This window comes from Papaver somniferum, chromosome 10 (genome assembly GCF_003573695.1).
Source record: "Papaver somniferum cultivar HN1 chromosome 10, ASM357369v1, whole genome shotgun sequence".
Lineage (NCBI taxonomy): Eukaryota > Viridiplantae > Streptophyta > Magnoliopsida > Ranunculales > Papaveraceae > Papaver > Papaver somniferum.
Genome location: NC_039367.1, coordinates 140945392 through 140966806, shown reverse-complemented (window position 1 = coordinate 140966806; position 21415 = coordinate 140945392). Strand labels below are relative to the sequence as shown.

General features: G+C 35.2%; 1 long non-coding RNA gene across 3 annotated transcripts; it reads right to left on the bottom strand.

Moving 5' to 3' along the window:
* Positions 1–422: 422 nt before the first annotated feature.
* On the bottom strand, positions 423–5105 carry LOC113319246. 3 transcript variants are annotated; one of them, XR_003345266.1, is made up of 4 exons: positions 4639–5105; positions 4304–4371; positions 2979–3983; positions 423–542 (listed from the first exon to the last, which is right to left on the bottom strand). It is a non-coding gene; the product is annotated as an uncharacterized LOC113319246 (long non-coding RNA). The 3 variants fall into 3 exon arrangements; XR_003345265.1 differs by lacking the exon at positions 423–542 and adding an exon at positions 1015–1308; XR_003345264.1 differs by lacking the exon at positions 423–542 and having other exon boundaries at positions 2676–3983.
* Between the last annotated feature and the right edge of the window lie 16310 nt (positions 5106–21415).

Genomic DNA, 21415 nt, shown 5'->3' with positions numbered 1-21415 from the left:
CAAATGCATAGTGAAAACGACAATTCCGTGGATGAAGGCCTTAGTGCTGAACCACGTAAATCCCAGTCTTATTTACATTTCAGCACTTTACATCCATTTCATACTCCACGAGTATTACTTTTACACTTCGTTTTCTTTATCTTCATATATGTGAACGCCTCTGGTGATGATATTAGACGAGGCAATGATAAACCCGAAGGTTTTGAGCCAAGGAATCAATACAATCGTCTCATCAGTGTGAGCATGTGTATAGAATGCGAACATTGTTTGTGAACATATAGATGCCTTCGTGATTTACGTGTTCACATGTAGGTAATGAATTCACGGTACTTTGTTTAAGCAAAACTAGACTATCTCCCAACCTCCCTTCTGTCTCTGAAGCCATTTGCAATTCAACTGCAATGACTAACTCCACCATCGAAAGTAATCTTCTTTGTTTTTGCTCCGGTGGTTATTGGTATAAAGTGGGTCGGCAAAATAATCAACAGTATAGCATCATGATCACAAGTCATCATCGATTTTCCACAAATTTGGATAGACATCTGGTAAAGAAGCATATCTTAGTTTGGAGCTTAGCAAATGCAATCAGATAATTGAACTCATTCACTCCAATTATTTCAAAACCATCCATCATCTATCCTAGCTAAACCAACAACTGGTTGTTCCCTGTGCTATCACTAGTTCAGAAAGGCCACAATATGGACTATCGGCTCTATAGCAATCCAATACATGATAGGAAATTGTAAAACTTCCAAACACGATCACACCATCATAAAATAGAGGCTTCGGGAACATCAAAATACAAATAAAAGGTACTAATAAGAGTAAAATAATAACAGCCAATTACCTATGGTCGAAGTTCAAAATTTATTTATGTGGTCAAGTCCTAAAAATACTAGCAGTGTATGGTACATTTGATCAACAACATGCACATTGGAGAGCGTCAATAAGGAATGCAACAAATTGTGCTAGCTAGCTCAATTGGCTCACAAATGCAACATATGAGTGGCAAACAATAAACTAATAGTCGCCTCCTAGTTGGGCCTTGCAGGGAGAGAACACTATCAAATGTATATGGTAAATTCATAAGGTGTTAAAACAGTGACAAATTAACAACTCCATTTCTATTATTGATCTACAAGCGTAAAACCAGCAATCTCTTTATACTCCAATTCATGTGCTTTCTTTGATTCAGCATCTTTCGTGGCATCATTGAGAATACTCCCTGGCCCAGCTCTATCTATGATTGGACAAACAACATCTTATTCAAGTATCCCTTCATCTTCATCATTAAGAAGCTGCGGTTTTCTATGATTTCAGCGATGCATTCATCAATATACAATGAACCAAAAAAAAGTGTTAATCTTGGCACCATCTCTTCATCCACCAACAATGAATTATTGTTTATTACAAGTGTTAATCATCTGTTTACAATTTTCTACTAGGCTCATGCTCAAGTACATAATCATGACCCCAACATGAAAAACAATAAACCCTAAATGGGAAACTAAAAGCATACAGAAAGCAATAATCAATAACACAAATTATACTTCTCCTTGAGTAACATTGTTTGCGCCAGTTTTTGAAAACTTCTAAAGGTGATCCATTTCCATGTTTTTGTTCTCCTTCTCTAAAATCTTAATGTGCTCTGTCAATCTACCCCTCTGGCCCCAACACTCTCGTTAAGATGCAACAAACTATGACACTTGCTTATTCAATCTTCTAATTCTAATTCTCCCACCAATTTAACATTATCGTTCAGAAACTACCTACACAATATAGTAAGATTTCATAGGATATAAGATAAGAGCTTATCTATGAATATGAAGTTCTACACTGCTATACAAGTGAATGCATCAATCCTCCTGTGATACCTTTTGTTACCGAGAAAATTCAAAGATGGTTTCATCAATATAAACCAAAAAACTCAATGAGAGGAGATATAATCGGATACATTTACCATCCTCACCCACCGACGACAAATCATTGTTCATTAAAAGATAGCAAAGAAAACTACCCACGGATGTCCAAGTTTTAGTTATCTGTTTTTCCAACCCAAGTTTTAGCCTAGTGGCTCATGCTCAAGTGCATAACTATGACCCTAAGACAAAAAACAATCAACCCATTTGAGAAACAACAAAAAAAAAGCAATTAACAATCAGTTTCATCTTCATGTTCCAGTAATCAGCTGCGAAATGACTGGAATAAAGTTATCAGACACCTAAAAAGAATAGAAATGATGGAGAATCTAATGTTATCAAATCCTGCCGAGACAATATGGAAGGATTTAATATTCTTGTCAATCAATGACGCAGTCGAAGCATGTCGTTTCACTCTAACAAGTTTGAAGAAACAAGTAGATAGAAGTGATACAACCAGTACAAGTAAAATAGAGAGAATGGTGATGTTATTGTATAAGAAGAAAATATGATGATCATTATATGTAATCGTTATATGATAATCATGTCAGGCTAAACTAGCCTACGCTATGATGTGGGTTTGCAAAATAATCAACATAAAGCATATATGAGTACAAGTCATTAACGATTTTTCACAGATTTGGACAGGGATATATATAAGCAGCCATAAAGCCAAAATTAGGTAAATGGGTAAAGAAGCGTATCTTAGTTTGGACTAAGCAATGTATGGTAGAAAATAAATATTCATGGATTGCAGCTCCGGAATTATTACTGAATCAAGAACCCAATAAATAGATCTTCTAGTACAGATGCTAAGAAATATAACAAACAACCGAACCCATTCGCTCCAGTTATTACTAAACCATCCGTAATCTATCCCAGCTAAATCAACAACTGGTTGTTTACTAATTCAGGAAGACCAAAATAGATATGAATTATGGGCTATATAAGAATCCAATACATCTACATCTACAAAAGCACAAAGGGAAACAATAGAAGTACTGGAAAAACAATTACCAAAAAAATAAATGTATGTAACAAGCAGGATTGCATTGATACCTGGGACATGTACATCTTTGAAATCCCTTGAAGTGAAGAAGGCTAGCTTGGTATTAGGCTCAATCAACATATTATCTGTCAACTCCAGGGGATCCATATTAGCAACAATGACCCAGCCATCAGTTTTTCTTCCAAAAACTTTAAATTGTAACCCTCATAAAGATTGATTTTTTCTTCCACCCTCAAGACCCCAGTCTCCAACTGCGTAAACTTCTTCTTCTTCCAACTTTCCATTTCTCTTCTGCTTTTCTTTTCCAATGTTTCGATCCCTGTTTTGAGTCTCTCATTTTTTTTATCATTTTCCATTTCCAAGTAAGCAACTTTGTCTTGTGCTGTCTTCTCTCTTTCAGATGAAGCATTCCGTTCATATATTAGACCCTAAATTTGTATTTGGATTCCACTACATATAGTTCTGTACTCCATAACCTGACCATCTCAATGTACCGTTTTAAACATTTGGTGCTTAAACTCTTTACTCACTTCGATTCCATAATTCAGCGACAAGCTTCCTTAAACCTCCAATTCCATACGCTTCCTCTCTAAAACTCCAAATTCATCATTTGCTCTATTTTTCGCAGACTTCGACTCGATCTCCATCCCGGGTTTACCCACATTTCTCCCTTGGATCCATTCCCATCTTTTTGTTCTCCTCCTCTAGTTCTCCTCCCAATTCAATCTTCAAAACTTCAATTTCATTATCAACCCTCTTTTTATCAGACTTCAGCTCCTCACTCTCCTCAATTCTTACCAGCGTCTCCTTCTCTAGACTGTTAATCTTCATTTTCAACCCCTTATGCTCACCCTTCATCACATCACACTGAATCTCCTTTTCTTTAAACCAGCAATCTCCTTATACTCTGAAGTCTTAACTCATACGATTTCTTTGATTCAGCCTCTTTTGCAGCATCACTGCAAACACACCCAGCTCTTTCTGTGATTAGACCAACAACATCGCATTCAGTATTCCTTCATCATTAAGAGATTGTTCCTTAAACCTTGGAGTTTCTGAAACCAAAAAAAAAAAACAGAATCTTCATTAGAACAATAACAATAATGATCTAAAATTACTACATATTAAAATCAGAAATACAATTTCAAAACCCGGAGAATCATTATGGTCTGCATTACTGCTATTAGAAAAAGTACTCGAAGCTTTGTATTCTTCAATTTTGTGGCTTGGCCTTGTAATGAGAAAGGCTGGGCCTTACAGTATTCAACACATAGTCATTCGCTACAGTCGTATCTTTAATTCCATACAATCCAAAAAACAATCATGAATCAAGACGTATCTAAGAATGTGAAGCAAATGAAAAACTAGTACTTACTTTTGTTATCGAGATGAGAAATCATAATGCGATTGTTGTCCTGCTCTATGTATTTCATTCCTCCTTTCCTGCACATCAAATCAAGTATATTTTTCAGCAGATACTAAGGATAGAGATCTCATAAGTCATAAATCCTAAAGCTCTTATTTATTGATTTTTACCAGAATGCAGTATCAGCAGTGGTCAATTTGTTGGGAAATTGGCATAGATTTTGAAAAGGAAAAGAAGCTACGGTTTTCTGTTTCATCAATTTATAATAATGAAACCAAACAACTCAATGAAATGAGATGTACTGAGATTCATTTACCTACCAATTTATTATAAGAGAGTCTTACCTTCAGATTTGGAGGAGTTCTTCTCTAATGAAATAGATCTCTTGGAATCTGGCTAAAATATTGACTCAATTCCCCAATTTCTTAAGCCCCATATCAGTAATGCTTGTGTTTCTGATTCAGAAAAGTGAAGCATTGATCTTCTACCTAAACATCTGTCTCCTCCTCTTCTCTCCCATGATTCAGTTTGTTTTCTCTGGAACAAGATGGATAGAGATTCAAGGGTTAGGGTTCTAGATCTACAAAGCAGCACATGGAACATTACCATCATATTTTATTTAGTTTTGAGAGGAGATATCATTATGCTAAAATCAAAATGTGATGATGACTGTGGTTCCTTCTCCACCAGATTCCAAACCAAAGAAAGGACTCCAATGCTGTTCTTTAACTTAAGAGACTATGACCAGCATTAGGGTTTTCAATTTGGGGGAATCCAAATGAGACTGACACAGAGTTTTGAGGGTGAAGACGGAAGACGAAGTGTGTTTGGTTTGGTAAAATGTAATATGGAAACAAAGCGGGGTATTGTGGTAGTTTTAGCTAAAAGCATCTTTCTCTGAAATTCCGTCGCATTAAAAATGGTAAAAGAAAAAAAATAAAATCTTAAATGTGTGGCATTTCATTGAAAACTAGCACTCCAAAGGAGGCACAATTCCATCCGAAGTAGAGCAATCTAATATAGAGAGTTGTGTGATTCTCCTTATATTAGATTTATCTACCGCAAGGTTTTTTAAGATGCAAGGCGGAGGGAGATTACCCCAATCTGTTAAAAAAGATAAAGTTTTAGCATGCTTAGCAAGAGAGTCTGCTACTTCATTTCCTAGTCTAGGTACAAAATAAAAACCCAAAAAATTATGACATTCTCTAGTGATTTTAGAGGCTTTATCAAGGAGTGCTCTGCTTCTCCAAGAAACCTCAGAAATCTTTCCTTGTAAGTAGTTGAAACAGCTTTCACAATCCCCTTCGATGCTGAAATTTTTGATATTCTTTTCTTTAGCCCATACTACTGCCTGGTACACTCCTACTGCTTCTGCCTCTTGAGGGTCTCTTGAGAGTGATGGTCCTGCTCTGTCTCCTTCCAAGATTCTTGTATTATTGCGCAAAATTAAAGCAAAGCTTGAGGGGGTTATAGTTGAGTCCCAAGCTGCATCAATGTTAATTTTTTTTGTGTTATTCTCTGGGGCAATCCAAATAGGTCTGGGAGTAGCTGTTTTCTTACGCTGCTTAACGGGTTTAGTGTTTTTCCTAGTCCAACAAAGTATATGTCTTTGTAAATCTTGAGATAATTGTGTTGTTGATCTAGTTTTTGATTCAAAAATTCTGTTACACCGTTCTTTCCAAATCATCCACATTTTGGTTAAAGCTAATTCTAGAGATATCTCACGCCTTGGGTTATTAATCCAATCTTTATAAATGCCAAACAAAGAGGTAGAGGGATCTAGTTGAACAGATATAGGGTTCGGAGCCGTATCCCAAATTTCTCTAGCATAAGGGCAATGAAAAAAATAAATGTTCAGTGGTTTCTAGGATCTCACCACACATAGTACAATTAGGATTGATATCATCTACTTTACCATAAAGATTCACATTAGTCGCAATGACATTTTGCAGACATTTCCAAAGAAACACTTTAACTCTCCGAGGCACTTCTAATTTCCAAATAGATTCCCATAATGAGTCGGGTAAAAGAAGACTAGTTATTTATGTTCCTGATTCATTCAATTTGTCATACATAGATTTAATAGTGTAGTGTCCAGTTCTAGTCAGAATCCATCTTAATTGGTCTTGTTTTGGGTTTCCATCTTAATCTAGAAAGAGATCCGGGTTAAGGATTTTAGTTTCTATGGCCTCAGGGAAAGAATTTCTAATAAGAGTAATGTTCCAAGATAGAGTATTAGGGTGGAGAAGATGCAGGAATGAAGTGATTTTGTGTGGTCTAGTTTAATCCGCAGAAACGTACACCCAAAGAACAATTTCAAAAACACAAAATAAATCTAAACCACAAAAAAACATAAGAGAATACACAAGCAAACTATGCCATTATGAATATTAAAACTTTTTTTCAATGAGATGATGTTATTGATAAGATTTATGAAATATTATAATAGCGCGTTTGGATGCAAACTCAGAAGTTACTTTTCGATTTTTGTAAGTCAAAAACTCAGAAGTCAGTTTGGCAATAAAATTTCAGCAGAAAAATCTTTTTTTTTGTGAAACAAAATGTTTTTGCTTCTGACTTCTACTTCTGGAGAAGCAGAAGTCAGAAGCAGATTTGTATCCAAACGCGCTATAAGTAAGAGCTTCTCCAATAGAATGTATGTGAGGGAAAAAGTCTTAATCCACATAGGATACACAACCATATTTCAAAAAAATCATTTCCAACTCATTGATGTGGGATGAGGTGGCAAAAGAAAAATGTTAGACATCCTCTAGATGAACCTCTAGTTTTAGACATTCACTTAGAGGATGTCTTCCCATCCTATTCACATTTTTACTAATAAAAATCAATGAAAACAATAACTGAATTTTTTTTAACTAATTATATACCTACAAATAAGTAAAGAAAATGAATGTGTATCCTACGTGGATTTTGACATTTATCTTCACATACATGCCACATGCCACTAGAGAAATTCTTATATATCTAGAACCCATAAAAGACTTCAACCCTCCTTCACTACTCCCTTTTTCCTTATATGGACATTTACATGGTGGATAACAACTCATTATCCACTTCGCCAATTAATCACACTTTACATGTGATTTTAATCTCGGTCGCCCGTATAGTGGATAATAGCTCATATTTCTCTTCGCTCGCCGGTCATGCTTTTCGTGTGATCTCGTTCTTCATCCAACATTGTAGCTTTCTTAACTTCCAATCCATCTTATCCAATATCTTCTACGTCTTGTCATCGTTCGCCCTTCATCGATGCACCTGTCACTATCAGTACCCGTCTGACCACTCTACACGCTCTTTTAATGCCCAACGACCCTTAAAAATGTATTTGTTGGATTATTTTAAGTGCTTTACACATGTCCAATTCCTAAGCGAAGAGTACTCTTACGAAGTAATGCTGTCATGCTCCCCACAAACTCTGCTTAGCGATATTAGTGCTCTCAAATTACTCCATGTGGCGATGCGAAATTTGTACTTACAGTAGTAATTTCTTAGCCGCATTTTGGGGTAAATCTAACTAAAAGAAAGCAATTGTATCTTTCTGACTCTTCCTATTGTAGTGGATACACGGCGATGGAAATTGTCGATCGTCAACACAGTGGTCCAATGCAAATGTAGTAATGTTATATCAGGTGCACCGGTGCAGTGTCTAAATTAAAATTTTTAATAGGTTTATAGGTTGTTCTGAATTGTATTCCTGGCAACAAAAACAAAAAAGGTGAGTTAAATTCATATTCGAAATAGCTAACCAAAATCGTAGGTTTAGTAATACACACTAAGAGATCAACAAATGTTCCCACTCCACTGGATGAGGTGCCTTACCAACTATTTCATCATAACAAATCACTCTTGTTGGTCAACCAAATGAGTTTCCTGAACTATTTAGAGTTTTTTGTTTTTTTTTTTTGACGGGTAAATAAAATGATTTGATTAAAAAAGAAGTGAAAGTACAACAGATTGGAGCACATGAGGTGACCAAAGAAAACAACATAAATAAAATCTAAGATAATAAGAAACTGAATAACTCAAAGCATAATGGAGGGTAGAAAATTAAAAAAACAAAAAAAACACACAAGATTTTAGTATGATGCGAAAATTTCAGTATAATGCAAAAAATAAAAAAAATACAAGATACCAGAAGTTTTGTTAACGAGAAAAACTACACTTGTGGAAAAATCTCGGGACCTCATCCAGCTTTGAACACCATATTGTATTAAACCTTTACAGATACTAGCATACTATCAGACTTCGGACTCGAACATAGTTGAGACTGAAACCTCAAAGCAAAATAGTTGCAGTCGTATTGCTTACGCTTCTTGAGTCTCGCAAGATTCTGCGTACTTGATTCCCTTATCTTCGTCCTTTACATCTTAAGAGTATCTTCAACCTCAGTAAGGACTTTTGATACCAATCTGCCTCTAACAAACAAACCTATTTGGTTTCCCTTTTGATTTTTCAATCTAGGTTTGGAAATATTTGCACCCTAGACATAAACTTATGAAATACTCGTTTAGAATTTTTCTAAAATGACAAAGTCAGTCTATATATAACGTCGATACATAGTACTTTTACCTACCTCAAAGTACAATTGTATCAAAACTTTGAAGCAATACTATAGTGATATGTTCTCCCCCTTAGTCCTCATTTCTATCTTTTGCACAATAGATAAAACCTACAGCTTGCATCGTCTTCACTTTTAGAGTCATCCCATGTAGCCTGAATTTTTTCCTTGAGATCATTTATTGCAAGCAAGCCCAATTGTGGTTGCACACCAATTACCTTGTTGTCCCTACTTGTCTACCTTTCTAATATTCTGGAGAATTTTATGAAGTAAACTCAAGGAGGTAGGATCACAATAACCAATAGATGAAGGAAAAACACTTCATTTTCGTTTTAGCTTGTTGTTACTCATTCGCCGAAAAGTATACTTGAGTATGAGAGTAGGAGTACCAAGAGAAGTACCAATTGGATCAATTTTAAAGGCTCTAAAATTCTCCTGATCAAAAAAGAAAAACCCAAATTCTTGTCATGAAGTATCATGATATCCATTTGAAGAAGGATTAAACCAACCATTTTCGCAAAGTCTCGACTCCAGCAAGAATTTGACATAGTGGAAGGACAAACATTCGGAATTCCAATTTTTCTAAAAACAATCAAGTACATGGGTATATTTTCTGTTGGCAATTTCCTATCTTTCAATCTAAAACATTCTCCAACCAATATCGAGGACATGGTTTCACAAGGTGGTTTATCTCCTCTTGTTCCATGAAGAAAGAAGTTACCCGTAAGTAGATTTTTAAGACTAGCAAACAATTTCCTATTAAGTTCTATCACTTTCTCCCTAATTTTTGTTTTAAAGCTCAGTGTTTCAATATTCACATCACATCATGAACGTTGGTATAAAATATCCTTGTAAGAGCAGCAAATCATCCATATGCTTTGGAGCTTTCTTCATCAACAAAAGAAATCTTACAATATTTTATTGCTTGATTCTCCTTCTTCAAGGTAATTGCTTTTAGTAGAGAAACCTTAGCCATTTTCTTAGGTTTCTTAGCATCAGACTTATTTCTAACCATGCTTACTAAAAAGAGGTAAATTGAGAAGGAAAACAAGAAAGAACTTACTTGAATCAAACCTTTTGGAGATTTAATCACCTCAACTAACAAAATCTTTGTTGAATTCCGAACATAATGATACCAAGATTGTGAAAGATGGACTCAAAAATTATGAGAAACACCTTAAGATTATGTAACATAGGTTTTCTTTTCCACATGGTACGTGAACTGTTAAGGAAGGAGAAAGTCAAGGATATTCACGAGTTCGTGAACCTTATAAATTTCTTAAGGGGCCTATACGGTTACCGATCCAATAGCTAACTTAGAAAAAATAACTACATTATCTTAATTTTTTCAAAAAGGTTTTTTTAAGGAAACTTTTCTCAAAATATTTATCGATATGAAAATTTAGATACTATCACTGGGACTTAGAAAAAGTCTTAATTGTTGAGTGGGAACTCAACAAAATTGTGATATATCATCGGTTAGTCGATACATACTCTCTCAAACGAATGTGTTTCACCAAGGTGAACAATGTTACCCATAATATTTATGATATTCCACGGGGACAACATTAAGATGATTGGTTTTCTTTCAAACGCAAATCTAAGTTTAAATATCAACTTGATGATTAGATAAAGATTTAAGAGTTATTAGACATTATGAAAGGCATATTTGGTATGTTCTATTCGTTATTGAATGAATGACATATTTTATGAAATTTGGTTATATTACTGTCATATTTTGGAGTGAACCTTTTTTTTTATGCTAAGTCCAAAAAATATAATTATGATGGGCTTATTATGATGATTTTGTTTGGTTCACTTAGTGTTTGATTTCCTTTACTGGTGGTGTCTGAATTGATTGTTATAGTACTTGTGTTGTTTGGTTTTTCGCTTCTATTTATTTTTTAAAGTCCCACTCAAAATCAGTGTTTGCTGCTTGAATTCGGAAAAGAATCTTAGTAAGCTTATACTTTTTTTTCGTAATTTTATTGTTAGATATGAGTGCTCAACAGCGCATGCTTTCTGCCCTTGAAACTAGTCATAAAGATTGTATTAAGCTAATTCGAAAGGTTCGTAAGTAAGTTAAGAAGAACAAACAACTGAATCTTCTTCTATATCATAAAATGGAAAAAACTTTTAGATTTTATGACGCTGCCAGTCAGATAGATTTTATGAAGAAAATATTGTGGCCATTATTCAAAAGTCTTCTAAGTATACTTCGGAAACTTTGTTGGACTCATTCTGGAAGGTAATTCGAGTTTGTACATGATTTCTCTTTTCTACTATACATGTTGATGTAATAAATGATTACTTTTTTTTTTTTGCACATTGCTAACTTTGTTTGTTTGTGTATGAAGTAGAACATTTGATGGAGCTTTGGTGAGGGAATGCAGTGTTCTTGCAGCTGCATGTCGTTGAAGGCTTGAATGTTTCTAGGTGGAGGGAGTGGTTTCCATGTGTTCTTGTGTTATTTGTGTCTATCTTAATGTGTTTTTTTCTTTTCTGTTGTCCTCTTTTAGGAGTAATTAGACCTATCTACTTTAGTTTTTGGTTTGTAATTTGAAAGTACAAAATACCATTTATATGTGTACTTGAAACTAATAGATTTTTGTTTGAGTTGCTATTAACGATATCTTTCCTAATTTTTACATGCTTTTTGGTAGAATATTTTTTGTATAGCTTCCACAAAGTCATAACTTACAATACACCAGTAGATTTCGAAGAAGTGACTAGAGAAGCCATCAGGTCCATAAGTTTTACTTGAGCCAACAATAAATAGAGTAAGATTTATTTCCTCTCTATAGACATCCTTAATAGGATTATCACCAACACTAGAGTCCACGAAAGATTGAAAAGAAATAGAATCAATTAACTCAGGCTTTGTATATAACCATTCTTGTCAAACAACGAAGAAAAGAAGGAAATACATTCACTAGCAATATAAGAACATGTTCATCCAAAATAACACCACTCCGAGAAGTAAAAGTAAGAATATTATTCCTAGATCTTCTCTCATTCATAAAATTAAAAATAAATAAAAAATTTGAATCACCAAGATTAAGCCCCTGAACTCTGGATTTCTGTTTAAGAATGAATTCTTCATACTTCACAAGAGTGGCATATTTTCTAATTGAATCTTTCTCTTCCTTAGCCAGTTCAGGACAAAGGGGTTGTTGCTGGAGCTAAACTTGGGTATCTTGCGTGACTTTCTTAACATCACGGACTTTAGCAGATAAATATTGCAATCTTTCTTTTTTCCACTTAATAAGAATATGCTTAAGTCATTTAGTTTTAGGATCCAAAACAAACATAGGGTTACCAACCACTTTATGCTACCAAGAATTCTTAACCAGTTCAAGGAAATTTGGTCCATCATTCACAAAGTTATACAACCTAAAAGGAGTGGACCATGTCTTTTATTCTCAAAAATAGTAGCCAAAGCATAAGAATGATCATAAATTCTTTGAGTAAGAAATTTAACTTTAGAATCAATAAACTGATTTGTCAAGTTTTGAAGCAATCATACCGGCACCTTGTTGTTGATTCCACCAAGTAAGATGACATCCAGAAGTAAACAAGTTTCATGCATAAAATTTTGGAAGTCATACATTTAGCTAGCAGTCCAAATATCATGAGAGGTCTGACATGCCTTGACCTTTGAGAAAATTGACGAAGAGAGCGGAGACATGATCCACCCAAGTAAAATATTGTCGGTGCGATGCCAACAAAGAAAATTTTGATTAGAAGAGCCTACAACATTCTTAGCTGATGGACACTTATTTGAACCATTAATAAAGCCCTCAAGATCGTAACCCAATAAATAAGGAAAATTGAGATTTCCAAAGTAAAAAGTTATGTCCCGTAAGCTTCTCAGAAATAGCCCCGTGAATTCTACCGAAAGGAACTTCTGACCATGTAGGAGAGGCCATTATAGAGACATTAGAAAAGGGACTAGCCGAGTCTGAAGAATCAATGAAATATTACAAAATTTAAAGAAAGAAAAAGGAAACCCTAATCAGGCTCCTTGGATCAACAACCAAGATGATACCAAGTCAGAACAAATGATTTAGATGATTTCTCAATCCATGAGAACCATTGACGGAAGCATGATTAAAAGTCTAGATGGATAAAATAACATTATAAGCTAAACATTAAATTTCTAGGGGGTTATCAAAAAAATTTTCCTTCAAAATTACACATGAAAAAATGACTTGAGTGATATTTAGAGTTTTGAGGTGGCTGGACCACCCCTCAGCTACAATGAAAAATGACTGGTGTGATATTTCAGAATACGCTCATTTTTTACAGGAACTTAGAGATTTCAACGATGTACATGTCCCAGGATATTAGTTTCATATCCGTTATGATTTGTATTTTATTCACAAAAATGCCACATAATGTGTTAGATAGTGTGAAAATAATCACATAATGGGATTCTTCCTCGTGTATAGTACATCTATATATTTCAAGCTTATTATAGGGGCAGCATGGTTTATTAGAGGGGCGGCATAGTGATAGTAATGTCCCTTTATTTGGTTAGGGGATGTCCAATAGGGGAGGTAAATTGACTAGATTACCCTTTTTGCTTTAAATGAACTAATTTGTCCCTCCTTTTTAAATTGAAAAGACATAATTTTCCTCCATCAAACCTAATTATGAATGAGAAGAATCAAAATCAGTTTTTTTTCTTTCATCTTCTCTACTTCTCCATTGTAACCGTAAGCACCACCTCCATTAAAACAAAACCGAAACTTCATCATCTTCGATTAATCGGCGATTCGCAAAATTAATAATCGTTGATTGAAGTCTACATTATAGATGACGAAGAAGAAGAAAGTTGATGAATATTGTAGCGATTCTAATCAAGCAAATCTTCCATTAGGTGAAGAACAACAATTTCCATTCCAAACCCCTCCACCGGATAAATTAGTTGGAATGACTTACATGAGGTATGTTTTCCGAAACCCATTTAGGGTTTAGTTTACTTTGTTCGTTTTAATTTCATTTTCTATCATAAATTAGGGTTTTAGATGAAAAAACAACTTTTCAAATCCTGGGTTTTGGTTACTTACTGTTGAAATTAGTTCTATTATGAATCGTAAGTGAAGCTTTTGATGCTGATACGGTTCATAACAATTGAAATTTTCTGAAATACCAACCGTATGTTCTTAGGTTTGTGTAGTTGCAGGAAATCCTACACTACACCCTTCACAAGATTTCATTAACATTCAACTCATTTAAGATTAACAATCTTAATTTTATTGATCAATCTTTGAACAATCTTACAAGAAAAGATAAAGGAATCAAGAATAACCACTGCTCTATATTTTCTCTCTCATATTTACTTGTTTCTCACTCAAAAAAGATCTCTCCATTCCTTACAGCTGATCGGCTCTTTATATAGAGTTTTACATAGTGGATGACAGCTAATATGTCCTTTATTTTCGGATATGAATTGCGACATTCTCGCATCCTTACAAATGTTAATCTCGCAAACTCTCTAATTTTCGCAGGACCATCACATTTTTCTCAAGATTTAGCTGACGTTGTTTATTATTTCGTTTCTGAAGTTATTCTGCGACGCTGCTGTATTGTGTTGTTAATAATTTTGCTGAGGCATTATTGCTGCGAGATTCTGATCCTACATCTTGCCTCTTCTCATATCTTCTCTGCGAAGTATAGAATGATGTGAGAAATGCCGCAGATGTTCATCTCTTCATATTCTGCATTTATCACACGTATTCTTTCTTCCATCTATTTCTTGACACGTCTTCTGTAACCGTTTCTTTTCAACCACTCACGTCTTTTCGCATTAATGGTGTTTATTTCTTCGAGTAAACTCAAAATCTTCTTTATATATTCTTCTTACTCTTCTTTCCATTTTCTTTTTACTTTCTCTTCTCTTTTTATTCTCCCATCTCTGCAATTCTATTGTTCTTCCGTAAGTTCTGCTACTGTAATTCTTCCCTCTTCAATCTTCTTACTTTTTATCCATTCTCATACTCTATATTCAGATATGCCTCCAAGTGGCCACAAACATGAGAAAAACTTAAAAGACGTCGAAAAAGATCTTGCTGAGAAAGGTTTCACACTTTCTACCATTCCTGGTGAAAGTGCCAAGTCAATTCTTTCTATCAAACTTTTCTCTGATCAACATTGTGATGACCAATCAATCATAATTTCGCTAGGTCAAGTTCTCGCAGGTCTCCCCGTTCCTCTTTATGACCCAGATATTCCTCTATTCTATGAAATTCTCGCTCACTCGGGATTTTCGCGAGCTATCTTCCAATTGAGTAGGGATTGCATCCGTCTGATGCTAGAGTTCGCTAACCGTGGTGCTGGTAAAGGATCTCTTTACTCCAAAGAACTTAGGGATCCTAAATTCGCAGACTTGGAGATAATTGCTAAAAATACACGGTAGCGAGTTTCTTTGAAAATTATGAATTGATCTCCATGAGGAAAGAGAATACTCGCTGGGGTATTCGCTTGAAAAGGAAAGATAATATTGATGAAGCTAAAATACTCATGCAGGACATTGATTGGCACTATGGTAAGAACACAACTCCTCGCCAATCCAAAGATGATAAATGGTGTGTTTTTCCCTTGATACTGAAAGGACCTTACATTGCTGGGTAAAATGTTCTTTCTAAGAATCTCGCTTCTTATCAACCTTGGGTATTCTCTTGACCCGAGAAGGAGAAAGAGTTATGTCCCTGTAGTTGCAGATAATCCTACACTACACCCCTCATATGATTTCATTATTAATCAACTCATTTTTAGATTTACACTCTTAATTTTATTGATTAATCTTTGAATGTTCTTACAAGAAAAGATAAATAAATCAAGAATGATCTCTGCTCTGAACTTTCTCTCTCTTATTTACTTGTTTCTTACTCAAAAAAAAAGATCTCTATCTCTTTACAACTCGAACGACTATTTATAAGGAAATACATAGTGGATGACAACTAATCTGTCCTTTATTTTCGGGTATGGTCTGCGCCATTCTCGCAACCTTACATATGTTCATTTTCGCAAACTCTCTAATTTTCGCAGAACTATCATATCTTTCTCGTGATCTTTGCTGACGTCATTTATTTTATCATTTCTGAAATTGTTCTGCGACGCTGTTGTGCTGTGTCATTGATAATTTCGCTGAAACATTGTCGTTGCGAGATTCTGATCCTACATCTTGCCTCTTCTCATATCTTCTCTGCAAAGTAGAGAATGATGTGAGAAATGCCGCAACTGTTCATCTTTTCATATTCTGCATTTATCACACGTATTCTTTCTTCCATTTGTTTCTTGACACGTCTTTTATAACCGCTATTTTTCAACCGCTCACGTCTCTTCGTCTTAATGATGTTTATTTCTTCGAGTAAAAAAAATCTCCTTTACATACTTTCTTACTCTTCTTTCTATTTTTCTTTTTACTTTCTCTTCTATTTTTATTCTCTCATCTCTACAACTCTGTTATTCTTCTGCAAATTCTGCTGCTGTAATTTTTTCCTCCTTCAATCCTCTTAATTTTCATACATTCCCATACTCTATATTCAAACATGACTCCAAGTGGTCATAGATATGAAAATAATTTACAAGATGTCCAAAAAGATCTTGCTGATAAAGGTTTCACACTCTCCACCTTTCCTGGTGAAAATGCCAAATCAATTCTTTCTGTCAAACTTTTCTCTGATCAGTATTTTGATGATCAATCAATCATAATTTCGCTAGGTAAGATTCTTGCAGGTCTCCCTATTCCTCTTTATAACCCAGATCTTCCTTTATTTTATGAAATTCTCGCTCACTCGGGATTTTCGCGAGCTATCTTCCAACTGAGTGGGGACTGCATCCGTCTGATGCTGGAGTTCGTTAATCGTGGTGCTGGTAGAGGATCTCTTTACTCCAAAGAACTTAGGGATCCTAAATTCGCAAACCTAGAGATAGTTGCTGAAAAATACACAGTAGCGAATTTCTTTGAGAACTATGAACTTATCTCCATGAAGAAAGAGAATACTCGCTGGGGTATTCGCTTAAAGAGAAAAGATAACATTGATGAAGCCAAAATTATCATGCAAGATATTGATTGGCATTCTGGTAAAAACACAACTCCTCGCCAATCCAAAGATGATAAATGGTGTGTTTTTCCTTTAATGCTAAAAGGACCCTACATTGTTGGGTCAAATGTTCTTCCTGCGAATCTCGCTGCTTATCAACCTTGGGTCTTCTCTTGGCCCGAAAAGGAGAAAGAGGTATGTTTCTTCCCATTTAACTCACTTGGTATTTATTTATTGATTTTTATTATTCTGTTCGCTAACTCTTGCGACATTCCGCAGATTCAAAAACTGAAAGATAGTTATAACAGGACTGGGAAGTCTAGTACTCTGTTAGCTCTTCGCTCATACACAGATGAGGTAAGAAATTTTCTCTTATGATTTTAAAAAGTATACTGTTACTTCCATACTTCCATTTTTTATTTCTATCTGTGTATGAAGATTATTGCTGAAGTAGAAGAATCTGCGGATATTGCGAAGATTGGTGATAAAGGTAAAGGTGCTCTTCGCAGGGAAAAATCAACTGGTCCTCCTCCAAAGAAAAGGAAAGTTCGTTCTTCTTCTCCTTCAAGTATTCTTCCTCACGAAAATTCCGAAAGTGACAAGGGTGATGAGGACAACGAAGATCTTGCTGCAAGTGAAGATTCTCCACCTGAATCTTCTATGGCTAAGCTCTCTGGCCTCTTTTATGATTCTCTTCAAGGAATGGGAGATAGCCAATTCGCAAATACCTTCAAAGCTCTCGCTACCCTTTGCGATGTCCCTTTATTAGATGGTGATAGCTCTCTTCGTGGAGTTTCTAGATCAGTGACTCCCGACTTCTTGCATTCTCTCAATAGTCTGGTATACTTTTATCCTTTTACTTCTTCATTGTTATAACTCAAAATTTCTTTCTATATTAATATTTTTTATATCTTTTCGCAGGCTGGAAAAGCTTCTTTTGTTGTTGCCTCATATCTCGAGAGAATACGCGAAAATCTTGAAAAGAAGAATCTTCAATTTCGCAAAAAGAATGAAGAATTGGAAGCTGAAGTTAAAGGTCACTAGTCTTCGTATAAGAACAAAATCTCTAGTCTTCAGCAAGCTAATAATCAGCTTTACGGTATGTTACTTTTCTCTTTTCCCTTTATTCATTCATCCTGTTGTTTTATCTTATTTAAATGATCCTTTTTGCAGACATTTATGGTCTTTCTGATGAAGCTACCCTTCTTCGTTCATTTCCTAATGCCTTGGATAATGATACCCTTCTTGAGTGTCTTAACAATTCCTTAAATATCTTCTCAAATGATAGAATTTCATCTTTTTCTCTAAATGAGCTTAGATCTAAATTTTTCCTCTTAGAAATTGATCATAGATCTAGTTTAGGCTTAGCCAACCTATTTAAGCGTCTCCTTATTGATTCTAAAGAGAAAACCAATGAGTTAAGAACCAAAATTAGCGGTCTCATAGATGATAAGGATCGTATCTCTAATCAAGGTGCCAAGGCTTTGGAGAAATTCCAAGAGGCTTTCCTTGAAGTTAAACTTGAACGAGATGAAGCTAACCGCAAGAATATCGAACTCTGCGAAAGGGAAAATCAAAATCGTTCTCGTCTTCTCATAAGTAGTGAGGATGAATTTGTTTGGGCTGCCAAAATTTTAGATGATGCTAGAAAAGATTTAGGCGTAAATGTTAGTCTCCAAGTTGAACATACAGCCTTGATTAGAGATATGATTTTTGACAGAGAAGGTTGCTAAGTGCTCTTCTTTACTAATCTTTTGCTTCTTATGAATTCTCATCGAGTTAATAATTGATTGTCTTTTGTTCGCAGATTCTGAAAATAAATATCGTGAAAAGATTGGAGAACTTGAAGCTGAAAAGGAGGAACTCGCAAAGAATCTTTCTTCTTCCAACAATAAGTATTATAGATTAAAGAATCAAATCAAGATCACTGTTGCAAATTTGAAGAATGACGCTATGCATTTTCGCAATCAAACCATCCAAATGGTTTGTGACGATCATAATATCCCACATTATGATTATCCTTGTATTTTAGAAGAAATCCCACAGAATACTCCCAATTTGATTATCTCTGATAGCGAAGCTGACGATGAAGAATTTGATAGTGATGGAAGTTCTGATGGTGATGAAGATTCTGACGCAGACGAAGTAGGAAACAAGTCTGATGAAGACAAAGAAGGATTAACTAAGAAATAGTCTTTACTTCTTTCTTTGGTTCTTTGTAATACTTGTACATTTATTTCTTCTTTCTGTATATTTGTGTTTCTTTCATTTTGACCTGCATTAATTAAAACAATTCTTCTTTGCAATATAGTTAATCAATATAATCATTAATTCTTGAATCTTTGAGTAAATCTCTCATATGGAGACAAATAACATTTTGTAATTTCATACATTCCCATACTTGCCTCTGTTATTTGAATCCAAATGAGAGATTTCATAAAAAAATTCTAATTGTATAACTTCGCAATCTTATGCGAAGTGAATTTTGTTTCTTTTCAAAATCTCATTCCTGTGTGGTCTTATTTTTCCTTCCTAATTAAAGGTATTATTATGCCACCTCTTGTCATTGCGAAAAAATCGCAGGACGTCCTTGCATTTTCATGCAAAAACCCATTGATCTTGCCTTAACTTTTTCTTTTATATTATGGCCTCTTCAGGAATGTTACGACAATATGATAGGCCTAAATATTCTTGCGAAAATGAAGCCCCATGACATTGACGTCTTGCGACGAAATCGCAGGACGTCTTCGCACTTTCATGCGAAAACCCATTGATCTCGTCTTATCCTTTTCTTTTGTATTATTGCCTCTTCAGGATTGTTGCACAAATATGACAAGCCTTAATATCCTTGCGAATAAAAATACTTATGACATTTGCGTCTTAAGACACTTATCAGCTCCCTAATGGAGGGTGCCGCCCTTATCTCCCCCTGGTTGCCCCTTCAAGGAGGCATACTTCTACCATACAAGGTTAGCTCCTCCCATCCAGTCTTAACAACAACCAGTTGTTTTCGCAGCCTCTTATCCCTTTTACCTATAGGGTTTATGGTTACGAGACTGCACCCTGAGTGGGGTTTTCTTCAGGACGAGTGCAATATAAGCCAAGACTTGTCAAGAATGGAAAAGTACGCTTCAAACGTCTCTGGCACTCTTGACTCAACCGTGTACCTCGGCGCCTTGATCAGATCTGCATTCCTTGGTAGAGTCCTTATTACCTTAGTCGCCCAACCTAAGTCATATGCTTAAGTTGAGAATCCAAGGTGCCTGTCCCGGATGGGCTTCATTGACCCCAAATCTCCATGACTCAGGTTCCGGTGGCGGTGTAGCCTTTCCCTGAGTCATGCAATAGGTACCCCCTTATATGACGTACTTTAGGTCTTACATTTGCCTCTTGCGAAATTATATTCTCGAATTAGGGTGTACGCCATAAAGGTTTGCCTCTTTCGTCATTTTTCTCTAATTACTTTCTGTAAAATTCATTATCTCTGCGAGAGTCTCGCAAATCATCATATTTTATTTGAATTTCGCAATATCAATTTTGCCATTCAATCAAATGTATTTTTGAGAATTTTGCTTATTGCGAGAGTATCGCAACAACTTAATCATTCATACATTTCTTGTTTTTATTACCTTTGTCATCCTCTGCTTCTTTATTATTTTCTGCTACTGCTTCCTTGTAGTGGTATGTTCATCATTTTTATTCTGAGCTAGCATTAATTTCGCAACATCTCTTCTCCTTTCCTTTCGATTGTATCCACCATCAACCTCTCACTTCTTTGTGTATCTTTGATTTTGTGTCGCCAGTTTTCCTTCTTGTTTGCTCTTCCTTCGCAAGATTCTATCTCAGTTTCGTAACACCTCTTTTTCCTTCAACCCAATCTCCCTTTATGATTCCTACACCATGGGGTGAGGGAATTTGATGCACTGGTGGAAAGTTGAAGCTACACCTAGAATCCCATGTAGCCAAGGTCGACCAATTAACGCATTGTAGGGTGATTCTACATCAACGACACAGAATAATTTCAGAAGATATTCCCTTCAATGGAATTCGCATAGTAACCTCCCCTTTAGGCTTGTTAGCAGTACCATTAAAACCATATATCTTATATGTTGATGGTATAAGATCATCATCTCTTCCACCCATGGTTTTATAAGTATGATAAAATAAGATGTTCACAGAGCTTCCAGTATCGATTAGAATTCTATTGATTGCCCATGAATCTTCAGCTTCATCATCCTCATCTTCTTTCGGTTTTGGATTAATTTCTAATTTTATACCAATGGATTGTCATGCACCTCTTCTCCTTCGGGAATTTCTTCTGCGGTAAAAGAAATGATCTGTTTCTGCCATTCCTCTAGTGGCGAGATTTTCGCAATATTCATAATTTCTCTTCCATCATTATCTCTTGCGAACACTCTACTCAAAACATTATCATGAAAATCTTCAATTGTCTTATATGAATGTACGATAGAGTGACAGAATAGATTTTTT